At 39.3% G+C, this 20065-nt stretch overlaps 1 long non-coding RNA gene across 2 annotated transcripts in view; it reads right to left on the reverse strand.

The window, feature by feature from the left end:
* Positions 1 to 4762: 4762 nt before the first annotated feature.
* LOC132832279 (uncharacterized) overlaps positions 4763 to 20065 on the reverse strand; it is a 31644-nt gene continuing 16341 nt past the window's right edge. Inside the window, exons 2-5 of one of the 2 annotated variants that reach the window (XR_009646925.1) lie at positions 16816 to 16899; positions 16153 to 16207; positions 6070 to 6328; positions 4763 to 5854 (exon numbers count right to left, since the gene is read on the reverse strand). This is a non-coding gene — a long non-coding RNA (uncharacterized LOC132832279). Of the gene's footprint in view, positions 5855 to 5988; positions 6329 to 16152; positions 16208 to 16815; positions 16900 to 20065 lie in introns of those variants that run through there. The other variant, XR_009646924.1, reaches the window with a different exon arrangement.

The following is a 20065-nucleotide window of genomic DNA, read 5'->3' on the forward strand; positions in this document are numbered from 1 at the left end:
TCTGGGCTCAATATTGAGTTCAATACCTTCAAATTGTGAACCTATTCCTTCCCTTTCTTTTAGCTTTGCTTGTTACATGCTCTGCCACCCTCCACCCCCTTCCCACACCCTCGTGGAATGTCTGTTCTTTCCAGTCCCACAGTTAGACACATCATTGTTCTGCCTTTCTCACATTTGGATCACTTAATCTGAACTATCAACATCCTTTCACCCCCACCATCATCCACACTCCAACTACTGCACAAATGCTGCCCCCTCTACGTTTTACTTCAGCTCTGATGAAGAGTCATCTAGACCCGAAATGTTAGCTTGTAGTCTCTCCTTGGATGCTGCATGATCCTCTGTGATTTCCAGCATTTTTTGTTCTAAACAGAATTGAATGTAAGGAACAGCTAAAGCAAACAAAGGCTGCTATTTAATTTACTAACAAACTAAGGAAAAGAGGATCAAGCGGGCTTTTGGAGATATGTGGTGAGTTAGAGAATTTTGAAACACAACTGATGCACTGGAAAATGTTCATAGGTAGATGTGGACTATATTAGCCTCCGTCCAATCTCCAGGAACCTTCTCAGACTGCAGTGAGCTATTAAAAATACAGCTTGGGATCTGACACAGCATATCACTCTTTCCTGAGCACACTTTGGTAAATATTATCCATCACATTTGCTCTTCTAATTTTCAAGTTCTTCATTCTGTTTGAAAGAATACATTAATCTAATTTGACAATGCTCATTTTATAAAAATGATTTGAATCTAATAAATCAAGCACAGTTTACAGAAGTGAAGATGAGGTCGAGTACTCATTTTTTCCATATCTAACATATTTGATTTGAGCAATTTTCAGAATTCTAAGGAGGATATCTTAAACATATGTTAAACTGTTTTCATATGTCAATGAGGAACAGGTGACTGTATTAATTCTCTGAAAAGTTGGGTTATCACAAATAGAGCATATACAGATCTTGCTCAGCTTGTATCTCCAGGTGTTCCAAGTTTTCCAGGTGTTTGTGTAACCTAACAAGTTGAGGTGAAGGAGCAAATTACTGCAGATGTTGGAATAGTGAAAACAACAAATGCTGGAGATCACAGCAGGTCAGGCAGCATCCAAACAGAGACAGCAAGCTAACGTTTTGAGTCTAGGTGACTCTTCATCAGAAAATTGGTCAACACCAGATATTGGAAAAGATGGCTACAGTACTTTTTCAAGATTAACTTTGATGTAATTAGAGTAGTTGATGATTTATAGCCCGATCACCGTGCATTGCCCTTTGCTCCCTTTCCCAAGGACCATTGTGAGTGGGTGTGCAACCTGAAATAACTAGGTTGCCTCTAGAGGCACATCCAGAATCTGCAGCTCATCAATATTATTGAAATGATGTTCAAGGCCCAATTTCAGGCTGAATTGGTTCTCCTGATGTGGTGCAGCTATCAGTTATGAGCCTTAAAACAGATCATACCTACTTTCAACCAATATCTTGTAATTTTGAAAAAAAAGAAAACAGATTATCTGTGCTCAGGTTGCCAGAGTACTGTCTGATGCATAATTAGGGGATAATTTTTTAAAATGCCATTTCTATAAAAAATATTTTCTATTAATTGTCTTAATTCCGAACCTTTAAATATATGATAGTGCTCATTGTAAAATCCTTACAGTGCAAATAGAAGCCGTTCGGTCCATCAAGTCTACACCTACCCTCTGAAGAGCATCCACCTCCCCACCCTATGCTCATAACCCTGCAATTCTCATGCCAAGACTGACAGTCCTAGACACTACAGGACAATTTAGCATGGCCAATCCACTTACTCCTCATTTGCACATCTTTGCACTTGGGGAAGAAACCAGAGCACCCAGAGGAAACCACGGCCATGCATGGAGAATGTGCAAACTCCGCTCAGTCACATAGTCTAGAATCAAACCTGGCTTCCTGGCACTATAAGGCAACAGTGCTAATTACTGAGCCAATGTGCCACCAATGGTGGGCCATGCCTACCTTTGATTACTTCTTGTGTCCAAACTATATATTGCACATTCTGGTCGAAGATTTGTTATTCAACTAGTTTCACCCCTAAGTGCCATGCAAATCCAGGGACTGGAGTAGTGCTGTGTTAGGTTGCCTGCCATAACTAAATAGTATGTAGTAGCAATGTGTGTGAAATTGACAGCATTGGCAGATGTGTGAGGGTTAGTCAAAATATCTGAATGTTAACCATGGGTCTTTAATGTCAAGGGCTACTGAAAAGTTTGAGATGGGAATGTAATGCTTCAAGCAGCATGAGAAGCTGATAGCGTGATTGATAAGAGGTGGCATATAAAGATGCCTCCATTGGCCTTGACCACCCTTGTAAAGTTATTAAACGTCTTTTGGCACAGTTTCTTGACTGATATTGGAGCCATTTCTTTTGAGTCTTGCTGAGATCTTCCTCCCCCCATCTGATGAGACTATGACTTCTCTCCTCCTGTCCACATTCATCACTTAAACCTCCAGCATCTCATCCATGACAATGGAGTCCCCTCCCTCTTCTGGTTTTCCATTTACCTTGTTTAGAACTACAGCAACAATATTCAGCAGCATTTTTCAGTCCATCAGTGCAACCTGCCTTTTAAAAGACCACCTTTAAATGAAAAGAAAGACTTGTATGTATACAGCACTTTTTAAGACCTCATAACACTTTATAGCAAACTGAATACTTCTGTCATCACTGTTGCAATGTAGAAAATGTGGCATCCGATTGCACATAGTAAATTCGCACCAATAGCAATGACAAAATAATCTATTTCTAATGTTAACTGAGGGATAAGTAATAGTAAAGACAGTAGATATCACTCCCTGTTCTTCAAAATAATGTAATGAAATCTTTTATATTCACCCAAGTAAGTAGATGGGGTTGCAGTTTAATGACTCATCCAAAAGACAGAACCTCAAATTTGTAGCATACTTTTTCAGTACAATACTGACGAATCAGTCTTGACTTTTATGCTTAGCATTGTAGTGGGAGTTGAACCAAGAACACTGTGAAGCAAGAATGTGGGTGACTGAGTCACTGTTGTTCAATATTTCAATTCAGTTGTAAGACACTGTAATCTTTTGCTTTAAATTCTGTGTCTTATGGTCCTGCTCCACAGTTACCTGATGAAGGAGCGGCACTCCGAAAGCTAGTGCTTCCAACTAAACCTGTTGGACCATAACCTGGTGTTGTGTGATTTTTAACTTTGTACACCCCAGTCCAATACCAGTATCTCCAAATCAAGGCTGATCTGATAATTCGTAACTTGTCTTTTCCCTAAATACCTTGATTCCCATGTTGATAACAACTCTATCTCTTTTTGTCTTGAATATAGTTAATGACCCAGCTTCAACAGTCTTCTGTTGTAAAGAATTCCACAGGTTCACCACCCTCTGAGAGAAAAGATTCATCTTCGTCTCTGTTTTACTCATTTGGATTTAATTCCCACAACTGTAATATAAAGCAATACATGTAGTTTGCTAGTTGTGACTCCATTATCAGCTGTCTCTTTACTCTGCAGAGAATGAAGAGTATTGTGCTGAGAGTCAATAGTACAACCAGTCTGTTCTGGTCATCGGTGATGTGGAGGAACCGAAGGAGCGGCGCTTTGAAAGCTAGTGCTTCCAATTAAACCTGTTGGTCTATAACCAGATCAGCCTTGATTTCATCGAATCACAGAGAAGAACCAATGAGCTGAATGGAATGGCTGATTTTTGCTCCTCCACCTAAAGTCTTATTATGGTCTTAGATCCAAATTTGGATGGTATCCAATTCCACTAGATCCAGCACAGGTAAACAATGTAGACCGTAACCCTTGCATCTGTTTATCGGCCCTACCCAAAATTTAGTCCTAAAGATTTGATGTTAGTTAAGTAATATTTAGGACTTCCCCTACTGGTCAGTTGGCAAAGGTAACCTGAACTGATTCAGACAGACGAGAAGCTGACAACTTCATCTCTTGGTCTGCCTCGAAGTAACTTATACTCCTGTATTAACTGTTGTCAGTCAATACTATGTAATTGGCCTCAGTATCTTCAGATTATCAAATAAAACAAAAGACTGTTATCCAATAAAACAAAAGATAGATTTACATTTTCATGGAAGCTTTTAGAATTTCACAAAAAACGTTACAGTCAATCAAGTGAAGTTGTTGTTGTAATATAGAGAAACATGACAGCCACATAGAAAGATGTCATAAACAGAAATGAGATAATGACCATATAATCTGTTTTAGTGAGAGTTTGAAAGAAAATTATTTGCCATTCCATCAGATAAAAGTCCTTTACACTCTACTGAAATGCTGCCAGGAGATTTCTTACATTCTCCCATAGAGACAAGTAGGACTCCTGTCTATCGATTTGTTTAGAAGATGGCACCACAGACATTGCAGTAGGTCTAGCGGCATTGGAGCGATATCCTATATTTTGTACTCAAACTTATGGCATGTTCTTTGAACCTACACCATCAGACTTAGAGTCAAGAATGTTGTCCACTGGAGCACAGGATGAGAACATCAGGTGAGGGAGAGGCCATAAGTGACCTGCACTGTGATCGCAGAAGTGAGCAACTTATAATTACTTGATGCCAACATTCTTAGAAGAAGAATTCATGCGAGTGGTGTATTTCCAGCATGAATTCTTAACTTTTCAAGAGATCTAACAGTTCACTGTTGTCCTATAATATGTAGACAAATATTACAGTACATCATTCTCCTGACACTTCGTGTTTATTGAAGAGATTTGAAAATGTAGTCTGTGATAAATTTGAGACTGGGATTCATATTTATTTCCTGAGAAAAGAAAGGGAATGAAATTTGCTTTAGTCTTTGCTGAGTTGCACCTGCTTCACAATTTCTTCATTTAAAGATCATCACCTGAATGAAAAATTGTCAGCAGAAATGAAATTGGAAAAACAGCTTGACTCATTTTAGGACAATGTCACATAGGACTCATTTTACTCAAATGCTTACTGCGCAGACTGGAGTCATAACCTTTCTTCGGAATTTCCTCTTTTCTTGCATAATTTGAGTTTAGTGGCATTTTGTGCACACATTATTAAATGTGTGACGCCTGGTTCTGAGATTTTTAAAATTCATTTGTGAACTTGGGCTTCGCTGGCTGGCCTGCATTGATAGCCTATCCCTATTTGCCCCTTGAACTGAATTGAATTGAATTGAATTAATTATCATGTGTACCAAGGCACAGTGAAAAGTTTTATCTTGTGAGCAATACAGGCAGATCACAGAGTTAAGTAGCATGAATAAGTAAATAATAGGTAAACAGTGGCAAAAACAAGAACACAGATACAGGCGAATGTTAAGAGATTCTGAGTCCATTCAGTATTCTAACAACAGCAGAGCAGAAGGTGGTGGTGAGTTGCTTTCTTGAATTGCTGCAGTCCACTCGCTGTGAATTGACCCACAATGCTATTAGGGTGGGAATTCCAGGATTTTGACCCAATGACTATGAAGGAATGGCAGTATATTTCCAAGTAAGGGTGGTCAGTGGCTTGGAGGGGAACTTGCAGCAGGAGGTGTCCCAAATATTTGCTGCCCTTGTCCTTCTAGGTGGAAGTAATCATGGGTTTGGAAGGTGCTGTCTAAGGAACTTTGGTGAATTCCTGCAATGCATCTTGTAGACAGTACACACTGCTGCTACTGAACGCCAGTGGTGGAATACGTCCTCTAGTCCCAGATTCTCCCACAAGGGGAAACAACCTGTTAGCATCTGTCTTGTCAAGCCCCTGAGGAAATTTATATATTTCAATGAGGTCACCTCTCATTCTTCCAAACTCCAGTGAGTGTAGACCCAACTCATTTAATGACTCCTCATAAGAATATTCTTTCATGCTGTGGAATTCAAAGTAAAATATCATCATCAATAATTCTATTGAATAATGGAGCAGTGTCAAGGATTTAAATAGTCTATATCTGCTCCTACTTCATATGAAAGATGTTCATATTTTATTCATCATTAGACCAGAGTTGTCATGAGATAAGATGCCAACTAGTCTTGGTAGAACCCAAACTGAGTGCCAGTGAATGGATTATTGCTGTGTAAATACCTTTCATAGTACTGTCAATGACATGTTCTCTGACTGTTCCAATAGTTGAGAGTAAATGGAGAGGGTGGTAATGTCCTTGCCTCAGGATTACAACTAGTTCTGAAGCACAAGTGTTCAGTTCCACCATCACAATGTTGCCAAGACCCATAGCCTTTGCAGTGTCTAGTGTGTTCAGCTATTTCCTGAAGGAGTAGAATCAAGTTGGCTGAAGACTTTATTATCTGTGATAATAAAGCAAAATACTGTGGCTTCTGGAAATCTGAAACAAACACAGAAAGAAAAGGTAACATCTTAAATGGTATGTCAAAATGTCTTTTAGAGTCATAGAGTCATAGAGATGTACAGAATGGAAATAGACCCTTCGGTCCAACCCGTCCATGCTGACCAGATTCCCAACCCAATCTAGTCCCACCTGCCAGCACCCGGCCCATATCCTTCCAAACCCGTCCTATTCATATACCCATCCAAATGCCTCTTAAATGTTGCAATTGTACCAGCCTCCACCACATCCTCTGGCAGCTCACTCCATACACGTACCACCCTCTGTGTGAAAAAGTTGCCCCTTAGGTCTCTTTTATATCTTTCCCCTCTCAACTAAACCTATGCTCTCTAGTTCTGGACTCCCCGATCCCAGGGAACAGACTTTGTCTATTTATCCTATCCATGCTCCTCATAATTTTGTAAGCCTCTGTAAGATCACCCCTCAGCCTCCGACGGTCCAGGGAAAAACAGCCCCAGCCTGTTCAGCCTCTCCCTATAGTTCAATTCCTCCAACCCTGGCAACATCCTTGTAAATCTTTTCTGAACCCTTTCAAGTTTCACAACATCTTTCCGATAGGAAGGAGACCAGAATTGCACGCAATATTCCAACAGTGGCCTAACCAATGCCCTGTACAGCTGCAACATGACCTGCCAATCCCTGTACTCAATACTCTGACCAATAAAGGAAAGCATACCAAATGCCTTCTTCACTATCCTATCTACCTGCAACTTCACTTTCAAGGAGCTATGAATCTGCACTCCAAGGTCTCTTTGTTCAGCAACACACCCTAAGACTTTACCATTAAGTGCTGTATAAGTCCTGATAAGATTTGCTTTCCCAAAATGCAGCACCTAGCATTTATCTGAATTAAACTCCATCTGCCACTTCTCAGCCCATTGGCCCATCTGGTCCGGATCCTGTTGTAATCTGAGGTAACCCTCTTCGCTGTCCACTATACCTCCAAATTTGGTGTCATCTGCAAACTTACTAACTGTACCTCTTATGCTCATATCCAAATCATTTACGTAAATGACAAAACGTAGAGGGTCCAGCACCGATCCTCTGGCACTCCACTGGTCACGGGCCTCCAGTCTGAAAAACAACCCTCCACCACTAACCTCTGTCTTCTACTTTTGAGCTAGTTCTGTATCCAAATGGCTGGTTCTCCCTGTATTCCATGAGATCTAACCTTGCTAATCTGTCTCCCATGGGGAATCTTGTCGAATGCTTTACTGAAGTCCCTATAGATCACATCTACTGCTCTGCCCTCATCAATCTTCTTTATTACTTCTTCAAAAAACTCAATCAAGTTTGTGAGACATGATTTCTCATGCACAAAGCCATGTTGACTATCCTGAATCAGTCCTTGCCTTTCCAAAAAAATGTACATCCTGTTCCTTTGTTTTCAAAAAGACAATACCCAGAATGGGGAGAAGACTTTTTTGACAGGATAAAGTCAAAATTAATTTCTTTCTCAATAAACCTGTTTGGTCATTTTATGACTCACCTCCACTGTCATCGCATCCTGAGATGGGCCTTGACCTCTAGCCCAGAGGTGGGGGCACTGTCAATGCACCACAAGATGCCTTTTTAAGCCGAAGGGATTAATCATGGGTGCAGTGGATGGAAAATCATGCTTAGATTGGCTCCATCCCCAATGAACTGGCATAATTCCAAATCTCATGGCATCACATACCAATGAGACCCCATGATGTCATGAAGCCACAGCATAATGGCACAGATGTATTTCCCCTTTCTCTCAGTTATCTTGCAATACCACACCAGCTTTGAGAGACACAAGGGGCCAAATTAGTGATAAGCATTGGCCAGAAGCCAAATCCATAAGTATTACTTCAACTATCTCCAAATCTCAGAGAGGTAAAGCAGCAGGCATTTCAAGGTGTCCTGAGAGGATATCTCTTATATTTACTTGCTGCTGGGTGAGCATCTGCAACAGCAAAACTATACTGTTCTTTCTTCTTTGTTATTCCTATGCTGTGAGGTAAATTTATGTCTGATGCAATTTTATATTCCAGTTGAGAATGAACAGTCAGTGCTATGTTTCACTGTATTTCTGGAAAAATTACACTATGCTGTGACAAGCAAAGAATTCTGAAAATAGCTGCTAACCCACACACTTGAGTATTACATAGGTGTCAAATATTAGGAGTACCTCAGACACAAATGAGCAGCAATCAACAAGTTTACGATCATGGGAGAACCTGCCAGAGTATTCAGGTTTGAATATGACACTAGCAATCATATATAAAATATCCCTAATAGACGAATCATTTATGAAAACCTGTGGTAGTGCTTCAGTTAAAACGGAGTGGCACTACTGTTGGGCAGTTCACCATTTCGGGCGATGGCTGTCAAAGACCGATGTGAGCCACTGGCATTACCAAAAAAAGGAGTAAACATTGAACAGATTTACTGAGCAAACAAATGTAAATACATACTAAACTAGAAGGAGTTAAACCAAAGGGGCCCTTTGAAATTTAAAGACTAAAGAAAAATGTCATTGTCAGAAGCACACTGGGTCCTTGCTGCAATGTTACAATGATAGCTGCCAGTACAGCCAGCAATGTAGCAATAAAGTGCAGAAGCATCCTGTGAGTGAAGGGGATATGTGGCATGAGGGTTCTTCGAGTCTAGAACATGTTGATGCTGATGTCCATGGAATGCGGATACATGTTGCTGATGTCCATGGAGCTGAATCTGCAAGATGTTCACGCTCATTTCCTTATTGAGTTTTCCTGACATCAAGCTTGTTTGGCAAGCTTTATTAAGATTGGAAGCTGAATATTATTGAGGTGAGTGAGCTGTTAATAAGCAATATTCACTGTTTTTGGAAATTGGCATGCTCCTTGTAGAAAGCAGAATAGATGGCATCAGTTATTCCAAACGATGAGCTGAGGCTTCACTGTACTTGTTCAATTCTACCACACACCTTGTCATAGCCCCCATCACTTAGATCCCTATATGATTCTGCCTTAAGTTGCCTTTAATTTCACTTCTAGATTATGCCATGTGAAATTAGCCCTGGGAGAAATCATAAACGGATCTGAATTGATTTATTATTGCCGCATGTACTGAAATACAGTGAAAAGTATTGTTTTGCGTGCTAACCAGCCAAATTATACCTTATATAAGTATATCAGGGTAATTGAACGGAATACAGTGTTACAATTATAGAAAAGGTACAGAGAAAGATCCACATTAATATATGTGAGGTCGATTCATACGTCTGATAACTGTGATGAAGAAGCTGTTCTTAAATCTGTTGGGATGTGTTTTCAAGCTTCTCTATCATCCATCCAATGCAAGATGGTGGAAGAGTGTATAACAGGGGTGGGAATGGTCTTTGATTATGTTGACTGTTTTCCTGATACAATAGAAAGTGATGACGGAGTTAATGGGAGGAAGGCTGGTTTTCCTGATTCCATTCATTCCTTCCATTGACGTCCAACAGATTTAAGACCAGCTATTATCAGACTTATGAACAGACCTCTCATATTAAAGGTGATCTTTCTCTGCACCTTCTCTGTAGCTGTAACACTATATTCTGCATTCAGTTCTATTATCCAGATGTACTGACATAAGTTATAATTTGGCCAGTTAGCACGCAAACAATACTTTTCACAGTATATCAGTATAGACTGGAGGTTGGCTAACATGATGCCACTATTTAAGAAATGTGGTATGGAAAGGCCAGAGAATTATAGACCAGGAAGCCTGACATCGGTGGTGGGCAAATTGTTGGACAGAATCTACATGCATTTGGAAAGACAAGGATTAATTAGGGATAGTCAACATGGCCTTGCATGGGAAATCATGTCTCACTAACTTGATTGAGTTTTTTGAAGAAGTAACAAAGAAGATTGATGAGAGCAAAACGGTGGATGTGATCTATGTGGACTTCAGTAAGACAATTGACAAGGTTCCTGATAGTAGACTAGTTTGCAAGGTTAGATCACATGGAATACAGGGAGAACTAACCATTTGGAACTGGAGGCCTGTGACCAGTGGTGTGCCACAAGGATTGGTACTGGGTCCACTATTTTTCGTCATTTATACAAATGATTTGGATGTGAACATAGTAAGTTTGCAGATGACACCAAAATTGGATGGTAGCCATGATGTGGGGGCGCAGTTGTTGGACTAGAATGGTCAAAATTAAAAATCACATACCAGGTTATGGTCCAACAGATTTGTTTGGAATTACAAGTTTTTGGAGCACTGTTCCTTCAACGGATAGCTACATAACAAAGCAGCAGTGTTCTGAAAGCTTATACTTCAAAATAAACCTGTTGAACTAGAACCTGATGTTATGTGAGTTTTAATTTGATCAAAATTGGAGGTGTAGTAGACAGCGAAGAAGGTTATCTCATGGATAGGACAGTGAGGAAGGCATTAGTAACAGGGCATAGGTTTAGGGTGAGAGACGAAAGATTTAAAAGGGACCTAAAGGGCAACTTTTTCACTCAGAGAGTGGTGTGTGTATGGAATGAGCTGCCAGAAGAAGAGGTGGAGGCTGGGTCAATTTAAAAGGCATCTGGACGGGTACATAAATTGGAAGGATTTAGAGGAATATAGGCCAAGTGCTGACAAATAGGACTCGATTAATTTAGGATGTCTGGTTGGCATAGACAATTTGGACCAAAGGGTCTGTTTCCGTGCTGTACATCTCTATGACTCTATGTGACAATAATAAATCAAAACAAATCAATTTGCAATTTCTCACCATGGCCAATTTCACATGGCTCAATCTAAAAGTGAAATAAAAAGAAACTTAAGACATAACCTGATGGGGATTTAAGCGATGGGGGCTACGACAAGATGTGTGGTAGAATTGAGTATCAAGTGCAGTGAGGCCCAGCTCACTGTTAGGAATAACTGATGCCATCTATTCTGCTTTTCACAAATAGCATGCCGGTTGCCAGAAAAAGGTGATTATTGTTTATTTAACAGCTCACTCACCTCATTAATATTCAGCCTCCAATCTTACAAAACGTGTCAAACAAGCTCAATGTCAGGAACACTCGATACAGAAGTCAGAGCGAGCACACTGCAGGTTCAGCTCACTGCTTGCTCTAAAGGATTGCCATGTTGGAAACCAGATACCAATGCCTCAGTGCATGATTCAAGGGCATCAGCCACATGCATCTGATGTCCATGGACATTGGCATCCACATGTTCTAGCTTCTAAGAACCCCCATGTCCCATATCTGAACCACTTACAAGACGCTACTGCACTTCAATACTGCATTGCAAGTTGCATCTGTAACTTTCATTATAATATTGCAACAAGGATGCTGTGCCAGCATATGACAATGACATTTTTTTCAATGTTTAAACTTCAAAGGCCCCTTTTAGTTTAACTCCTGACTTGGTGTGCATTTACATGTATTTGCTTAGTTAATCTGTTGCAATATTTGCTTCATTTTAAGGTACTGCCAGTAACTCACATCAGCAGTAGTGTCACAATGTAAGTTCTCAGGCACTACCACAGAAACAAATTATGTCAACTGCTAAAGTCAGTGATGGCCTACAAATCTGTGAAAACACATTCCTCGTGATAACCTATTCTGCAGTCTCTGCAAAAGATACAAGTAATACTAACTGAAGGACTGCAGAAGTTCCATCTTATCTACGGGTTTGATTATAGAACTTGGTAAAATAATCAATTTTGCTTCCCAGTATTTCCTTCCCTTCAAAAGCATCACTGTTCACCAGATGTGACTGACAATTTGCAATACAGATAAAATCATTTTGTAAGGCGTCAAGGTCAGTTAGCTGAGATTCTCTGCCAATTCATTTCATAGCAGAACATTTCTATTAACTTTTATCACAGCAAATCTTACAAACAAATGTTACTATTTCCATATGCAGATATTGAATTCAATACTATTGAAATTACATTAGCAATGAGTAAAGTCTGTTTCCAAAGTATGGTTTCAGAAATGATTTGGACTTTAGATCATCTTAATTCTAGAGTTAGAGACTTGTGGTATCCCCTCACTTGATGGGAGCACAGATTAGGCAATCAATTTTAACTTAATGTTACAGATTGGAAACTGATTGTTTTGGGTCAGGCACGCCTTTAATTCATTCCCCAATTTTACTGTCTATTAAAGTCACTCTTAAAATTTGGTCCAACATAAAAAACCCTACTTATTCAATATTAGCTGCCCATTGTTGGAAATAAACCTCATCCAAACTTACATGTCCTGTTGCGGAAGCTTATTTATATGCATATGATATACTAATAATGTCTGACATGATTTCTCAAAGCATAGGATTCCACTTAAAGTATGAAATCAAAGTAGGGTAGTTTTTAATGATTAAACTTGTAGTAAAACATCACTGTAGTGCATTAACCTCAACACAGCTAAGTTAATCCAGTTCTTGGATGTAAATTCACTGATTGTTACAACTGTATAAGAGTTACAAGACTATCAATCATACAGTCCCAGCTATCTGCCTGAATTTAGGATTTGGGGATAATAATATTTCTGTGAAATCAGCTTGGAGTAGTATGTTAACCCTTCAATTTTTTTGTAAAATTGAACAAACTTACATTCAATCTTGACTTTTTTTTTACAAGCCTTGAAACGCGTATATATTTATACAATTGGATGTCTCGGTGGAGATCTCTTTAGAATTGGGTGAAAGGGCTGAATGAAACACGAGTGATGCGCATACTGATTTAATGTGTGGCTTCATGCAGATCACTTGAGAAATTAAACAATTTTGTTTCTTCCACAAGGACTTGATTCAATAAAACTAAATGACAACTGAAACATCTGCCCAGCTTTCAAAATTCTTTCACAGAATATTTGTGCAAATTAGTTTTTAGATTAGATTAGATTACTTACAGTGTGGAAACAGGCCATTCGGCCCAACAAGTCCACACCGACCCGCCGAAGCGCAACCCACCCATACCCCTTACCTAACACTATGGGCAATTTAGCATGGCCAATTCACCTGAATCGCACATCTTTGGAATGTGGGAGGAAACCGGAGCACCCGGAGGAAACCCACGCAGGCACGGGGAGAATGTGCAAACTCCACACAGTCAGTCGCCTGAGTCGGGAATTGAACCCGGGTCTCTGGTGCTGTGAGGCAGCAGTGCTAACCACTGTGCCACCGTGCCGCCCTTTCTAATGAATGTTACTATGAAGTAACATCAAGAAAATATCTAGCATTGTTGAACAGTTTAGACTCACAATATTTTGATTAATGTGAAAACACAATGTTGCCAATATATTGACTCTGAAGCTGGAATGCAACCAAAACCTTCAACCTGAAATTGAAATTTGCTCTGCCTAACCAAGACCCCACCTCCATCACCCTACAACACAGAATAACTTAATTCAATGTTTTTTTCAATCTTTCAATTTCCCAAGTCACTACAATTTTTTTAAATACGTAGGACAGAGCCATAATGGGCTGCAATATTCTCAATGGAGCAGGCAGGTTAGATAGAAAAAAAGGTGGAATTAGTTTTGGTTTTGCTGCTTTCAATTTCACAAAGCCTCATATTGAATTGCCAGGTCAAGGTCCAACAGAATTATCAGCTAGAGCTCTCTCTGGATATAGCTGAGCAATTTAAATCTTAATTTTAGTTTCAAATTGTTTTTAATTCAGTCAGCGAGTTAGACATCGGTGACTAAGACAGTATTTATTGGCCGTCCACAATTGTCCTTAAGAAGTTGGTTTGATTTGATTTGATTTATTATTGTCACATGTACCAAGTTGCAGTGAAAAGTAATGTTTTGCATGTTATGCTGGTTACATAAGTCCATCAGGATAATACATCAGAATGCAGAATATAGTGTTACAGCTACAGAAAAGATGCAGAGAAAGATCAACGCTAATGGATGAGAATCCATTTATAGGTCTGATAACAGTGGGGAAAAAGGTATTCTTGAATCTGTTGATACATGATTTCAAACTTGTGTATCTTCAGTGTGATGGAATAGGGTGGAACCGGGTCTGGTTGGGAGCATATTTGATTATGCTGGTTGCTTTCCTGAGGCAATGGGAAATATAGACAGAGTCAATGGGAAAGCGGCTGGTTTGTGTGATGGACTGGGCTGTGTTCTTATTATCTTTACTTCCTTGGGGTGCTGGACGAGCAGTTGCCATACCAGCTGTGATACATCCAGATAAGATGCTTTCTACGGTGCATCTATTAAAATTAGTAAGAGTCGTTTTGGACATGCTGAATTTCCTTAATCTTCTGAGGAACTAGAGGCATTGGTATACTTTCTTGATTATAGCATCAAGGTGGACGCAACAGGACAGATTGTTGGTGATATTTACTTCTAGCAACTTGAAACTCTCGATCATCTCCACCTCAGCACTGTTGGTACAGAACGGTGGCGACCAGGTTTCTACAGCTGGTGCAGTTCCTGTGGTGTAAGAACACCCACAGTGCTGTTAAGAAGGGAGATCCATAAATTTGAGTCAGCAACATTGAAGAAACAATGATATAGTTTCAAGTAGGGTGATGAGTGGCTTGGATGACCTCATGGTTCAGTGATGCTTTACTACATTGTCTATTCCAGGCTATACAGAAAAGATGGGGTGGTTGTCGGGGGGTGGGTATTCCCCTTTTCCATGGACAGTTGGAGAAACCTCCCCACCTAACCAAGCCAATCTGGACAGAATTGCAGTGGAGTCAGCAGCTAAGGGGTCATCTGGAGAACCTAGCTGCAACACTGTAAGCACATCAATAATTATTTGTTCCATCAAGGTATCTTACAACATGCTTCCCTGAGAGGCTTATATGTGGTAACATGTGATGGTTATCTTGGTTGAGAGGGAATGACAATGTCAAACAGAATCTCTCAAAAAGAACAAAAGTTCATGCCCTACATTATTCTGTTTCCATACAAAAAGAAATTACTTTCAAAGCACCAAGAATAGATTCCTGGGTTACAATATCATTACTTGTCAAATGCTGTGCTGAGACCTACAAATAACAAGAGCTCGGCAAAGAGGCAATTTTGCTGTCAAATCTAAAAAAAAATCCCAGGAATTATAGCTACAAACACACTGTAATTTTTAATTTATTGGTTTTTGAGTTCTACAGCTGATAATATATCCAGAAAGTCTTTTGTGCATAAGCCTAGATTTCTCAGTTGGCAGTGATGTTTTTAGGGATTTCAAGCAGAAAAATGCTGCTGTATGAAAAAATGCAATAATTTTCTTAAACATGTTTTGATTTGGTTGGATCTTTGGTATTTTTTTCCAATAGTAAGTTCTCAGCCTGGTAATTGAAATGTTTGTCAAAGGCTATTTGGAATAATCTAATTGGTCTCTTCACTTCCCATACCTTGTATTTGCCAACCTATAGTCAACTATAAAGTTTGAGACCACATGTCATTCATGCACTTTTAAGAGTCCCTCAGGTGTGCTACAATGTGCCATATCCAATATCAGAATCAGCAAAATTTCACTGGTGGAAGAGTTAGAATGTTAAATGACAACAGTTTGTTATAGATGGAGGATCCTTCAAAGAAGAGGGCATTTGTTTCCTTTAAGTACACAAAAGAAACGCAATGGAAACCACTTTGTGTGCTGCATCCTTTAATCACATTGTTCATTGAAGTTGAAATCAGGAGGCTCCTACAAACAACTAAAGGTTGCAAGTCATGGAAAAATTGAAAGGAGCTGCTGGCCTTTGGTAAATCACTACTAGTATTACATATATTAAAATACACTGCAGTAGCCTCTTTGGATCCAACACATACCTATCTGGTGCATGCATACATTTGCAGCCCACTTTTTAAAATTCACATTTATGTACTCACTCTGAAGGCTTTTGATTGATTTGTTCTCTGTTTGTTCATATGAGATTTGTTGAACCTGTCAGACAGAAATTAGTTGGAGAAAATTATATATAACAATAGAGGGACACAAAAAAATGACAATCTAAAATGTAATAGAAAAGAATTTATGAAATACTCTTCAAACTGACTGAAAGAAATTTACCACCATGAAGTATCTCTGAAATGTGGTCATTGTTATAATGCAACAAATAAATCTGCACACATCAAGGTCTTATAGACAGAAATGAGATAAAGACCATATAGCGCGGTTCATTTTAAACGTATTGTTATTTGAAAGATAAATATTGGCAAAGTTCCTGCTGAAAATTTCACTGCTTTTCATTACCTGATGAGACAGGATCTTTTATGGAGAAATTTCTACAATAGCTGATTTCAATTGTATAGAATGCAAAATATCCAATAGACAATGTCTTCTAATATATCTGAAGGCTGAAACATTTTCTGCAGAATGCTGTTCTTTCCCTTGACAGGCTACCAGCTGACAGCAATAACAACCTGCAACTATACCATTTAATGATCCTTTTCACAACATGGCACCATGAACAATCACTGTATTAAAACAGATAGAGTTTATGCCATAGCAGTTCATTATCACACAGAGTAGACAGTACACTTTATACTTACTTTTCATACAGTTCCCTCCTCCAAACTATGGTCACAGCAACTCTTTGCTGGCTTGATACATGTCGCTCATCAAAGCTTGCCCACCTTCATCAAAATTATGGAAGATCAGAAATGCTAAGTTCAAACAATGGTGCCAGCAAGGTTAAGGGACAGAAAGCATTGTAAGACCCTCAAACAGTAGTGGAGATGTAAGGGTAGTTATTAAACAAAAACAAAAATCAAGGGATTTGTCTAATAAGGGTGCAATAGTAATCATGGGTGACTTTAATTTACATACAGATTGGACAAACCAAACTAACAATGAGATTGTGGAGAGGATTTTCTGGGGTATGTAAGTGATGTTTTGTTTAAACCAATATTCATAGAATCCCTACAGTGTGGAAAAAGACCATATGGCCCAACAATTCCACACTAACCCTCTGAAGAGTAACCCACCTAGATCTCTTCCCTATTACTGTACATTTCCCTTAACTAATGCACCTAACCTACATATCCCTGAATACTATGGCAATTTATGTCGAACTAATCAGAGAACAGACAATTCTAGACTTGGTGCTGTACAACGAGAAAGGATTAATTAACAATCTTTTTGTGTGGGGTCCTTTGGAGAAGAAGGACCATAATATGTTAAGATTCTTCATTAAGACAGGAGGTAATTGAATCCGAAGCTAGGGTCCTGAATCTAAACAATGGGAACAATAAGGGTATGAGTGTGAATAATAGATAGATTGGGGAATTGTACTGAATGGGTTGACAGCGAATACAGAATGGTTCATATTTTTAAAATAGGTGCATATATTACAACAACAATTCATTCCTGTCTAGTACAAAATTAAAAGTGGAAAGGTGGACCAGTCATGGGTTACAAAAGAAATTAGAGATAGTACTTGATCAAAAGGGGAGACATATAATATTTGCCAGGAAAAGCTGCAAGCCTGGGAATTGGAAGCATTTTAGAATTCAGCAAAAGAGAACAAACAGTTTTATCAAGCGGGAGAAATAGAGTATGAAAGCAAAATTGCAGGAAACTTAGAAACTGACCATAAAAGCCTTTATAAATATGTGAAGAGAAAAAGATTAATAAAGACAAATGTAAGTTCCTTACGATCAGGAAGCTGGGGAAATTATAATGGGGGACAAAGAAATGACAGAAAAATTGAACAGATACATTTGTTCTATCTTCACAAAAAAGGGTACAAATAATGTCCCAAAAATGTTACAGAACTAAGCATCTAGTGAGAGGGCGGAATTGATGAAAGTTGCTGTTCAGTTCGAAAATAGTGCTGGGGAAATTATTGGGGTTAAAGGCTGACAACTCACCAGGGCCTGACAATCTACATCCAGAGTACTAAAGGAAGTGACCCAGGAAATATTGGATTCATTGATGGTCATTTTCCAAAATTCTAAAGACTCTGTAGCAGTTCCTACAAATTGGAGGATGCTAAATGTAACTAAACGGAAACTAACTATTTTAAAAGGCAGGGATTAAAAATAAACAGCAAAAACAGATGAGTTAGCCTCACATCGGTAGTCCTGAAAATGTTACAGTCTATTATAAATGACATGATAAGAGAATATTTGCAAAGCATTAATGCCAACATGTGTTTATGGAAGACAAATAAAGTTTAACAGATCGACTGGAGTGGAATAGATAAGGAAGATTGTGAACATGGTGTTTGTGGATGCTCAGAAGGCTTTTGATAAGGTCCCTCACTAGTGGTTTTTGGGCAAAATTAAAGCACGCGAAATAGGGGTAATATATTGGCATGGATTGAGAATCGGTTGGCAGACAGGAAACAGTGAGTGGAAATAAATGGGCCTTTTTTTTGACTGGCAGGCAGTAACTAGTAGGGTACAGCAAGGATTACTGCTTGGGCTCCAGCTATTGATTTTACATATATCTCCAGCAAGGATCAGTGTTTGAGCTCCAGCCATTCATTTTATATATATGAATTTGGATGATGGAACCAAATGCCTCATTTCCAAGTTTGCTGACAGCTCATAAGTGGGTTGGATTAAGAGTTCTGAGGAGGATGCAAGGAGGCTTCAAGGTGATTTAGACAATTAAGTGAGTGGGCAAACACATTGCGGATGCTTTACTATGTCACTAAATGTGAGGCTGTATACTTCATTATGAAAACAGAAAGGAAAATATTATTTAAATGGTGATGTATTGGCAAGTGCAGGTGTACAAATGGTGTAATTAGACACCAGTCAATGAAAGCAGGTAGGCGGGTGCAGCAAGCAATTAGAAAGACAAATGGTATATTGGCCTTCATTACAAGCGGATGTGGGTTCAGAAGTTTGGATTTCTCACTGCAGTTATGCAGGGCCTTGGTGAGACCATGCATAGAGAGTATTGCATACAAATTTGGTCTCTACACCAAGAAAACATACACTTGGCATAGAGAGTGCAGTGGAGGTTCACTCGGCCAATATTGGGGATGGTTGTTTGAGGAGAGACTGGTTTGATTGGGCCCATAGTCACCAGAGTTTAGAAGGATAGGAGGGAGTCAAATGGAAACATAAAACATTTTATCCAGGTTGTATAGAATGAGCTGCCAGAGGAAATGGTGAAGGCTGGTACAATTATACTATTTAAAAGGCATCAGGATGGCTTTACGCGTAGGAAGGGTTTATTGGGATTTGGGGCCAAGTGCTGGCAATGGGACTAGATTAGTTTAGGATACTTTGTCAGCATGGGTGAGTTGGGCTGAAGGGTCTGTTTCCATGGTGTACATCCCTATGACTCAATGGTCATCGGGGGAATACCACATAAATGCAAGACAGGAAACATACTTATCTATGTTTGAGAACACTACCATAGCAAAACAATGCAACTTTTTCAAATCATATCTCATGAGTGAATAAACAAAATTCTTATAACTCAGATTTTCTTTTAGATTAGATTACTGACAGTGTGGAAACAGGCCCTTCGGCCCAACAAGTCCACACCGACCCGCCGAAGCGCCACCCACCCAGACCCATTCCCCTCCATTTATCCCTTCACCTAACACTATGGGCAATTTGGCATGGCCAATTCGCCTAACCTGCACATGCTCGATTGTTGGCATTTTTTCCTGCTGTGCTGGATGATTGTTAGCTGTGTGATTGATATAACATAATGAATTCTGCATAATTTATAGATCATACAACAAGAAATACACAAATGCAAGAAGCTGAATTTAAAAGACACTTAGGGACCACGTTTGCCAAGCACAAGCTATGCATAAGAATTAAACCAACAGAA

This window comes from Hemiscyllium ocellatum, chromosome 34 (assembly GCF_020745735.1).
Source record: "Hemiscyllium ocellatum isolate sHemOce1 chromosome 34, sHemOce1.pat.X.cur, whole genome shotgun sequence".
Taxonomy (NCBI): Eukaryota; Metazoa; Chordata; class Chondrichthyes; order Orectolobiformes; family Hemiscylliidae; genus Hemiscyllium; species Hemiscyllium ocellatum.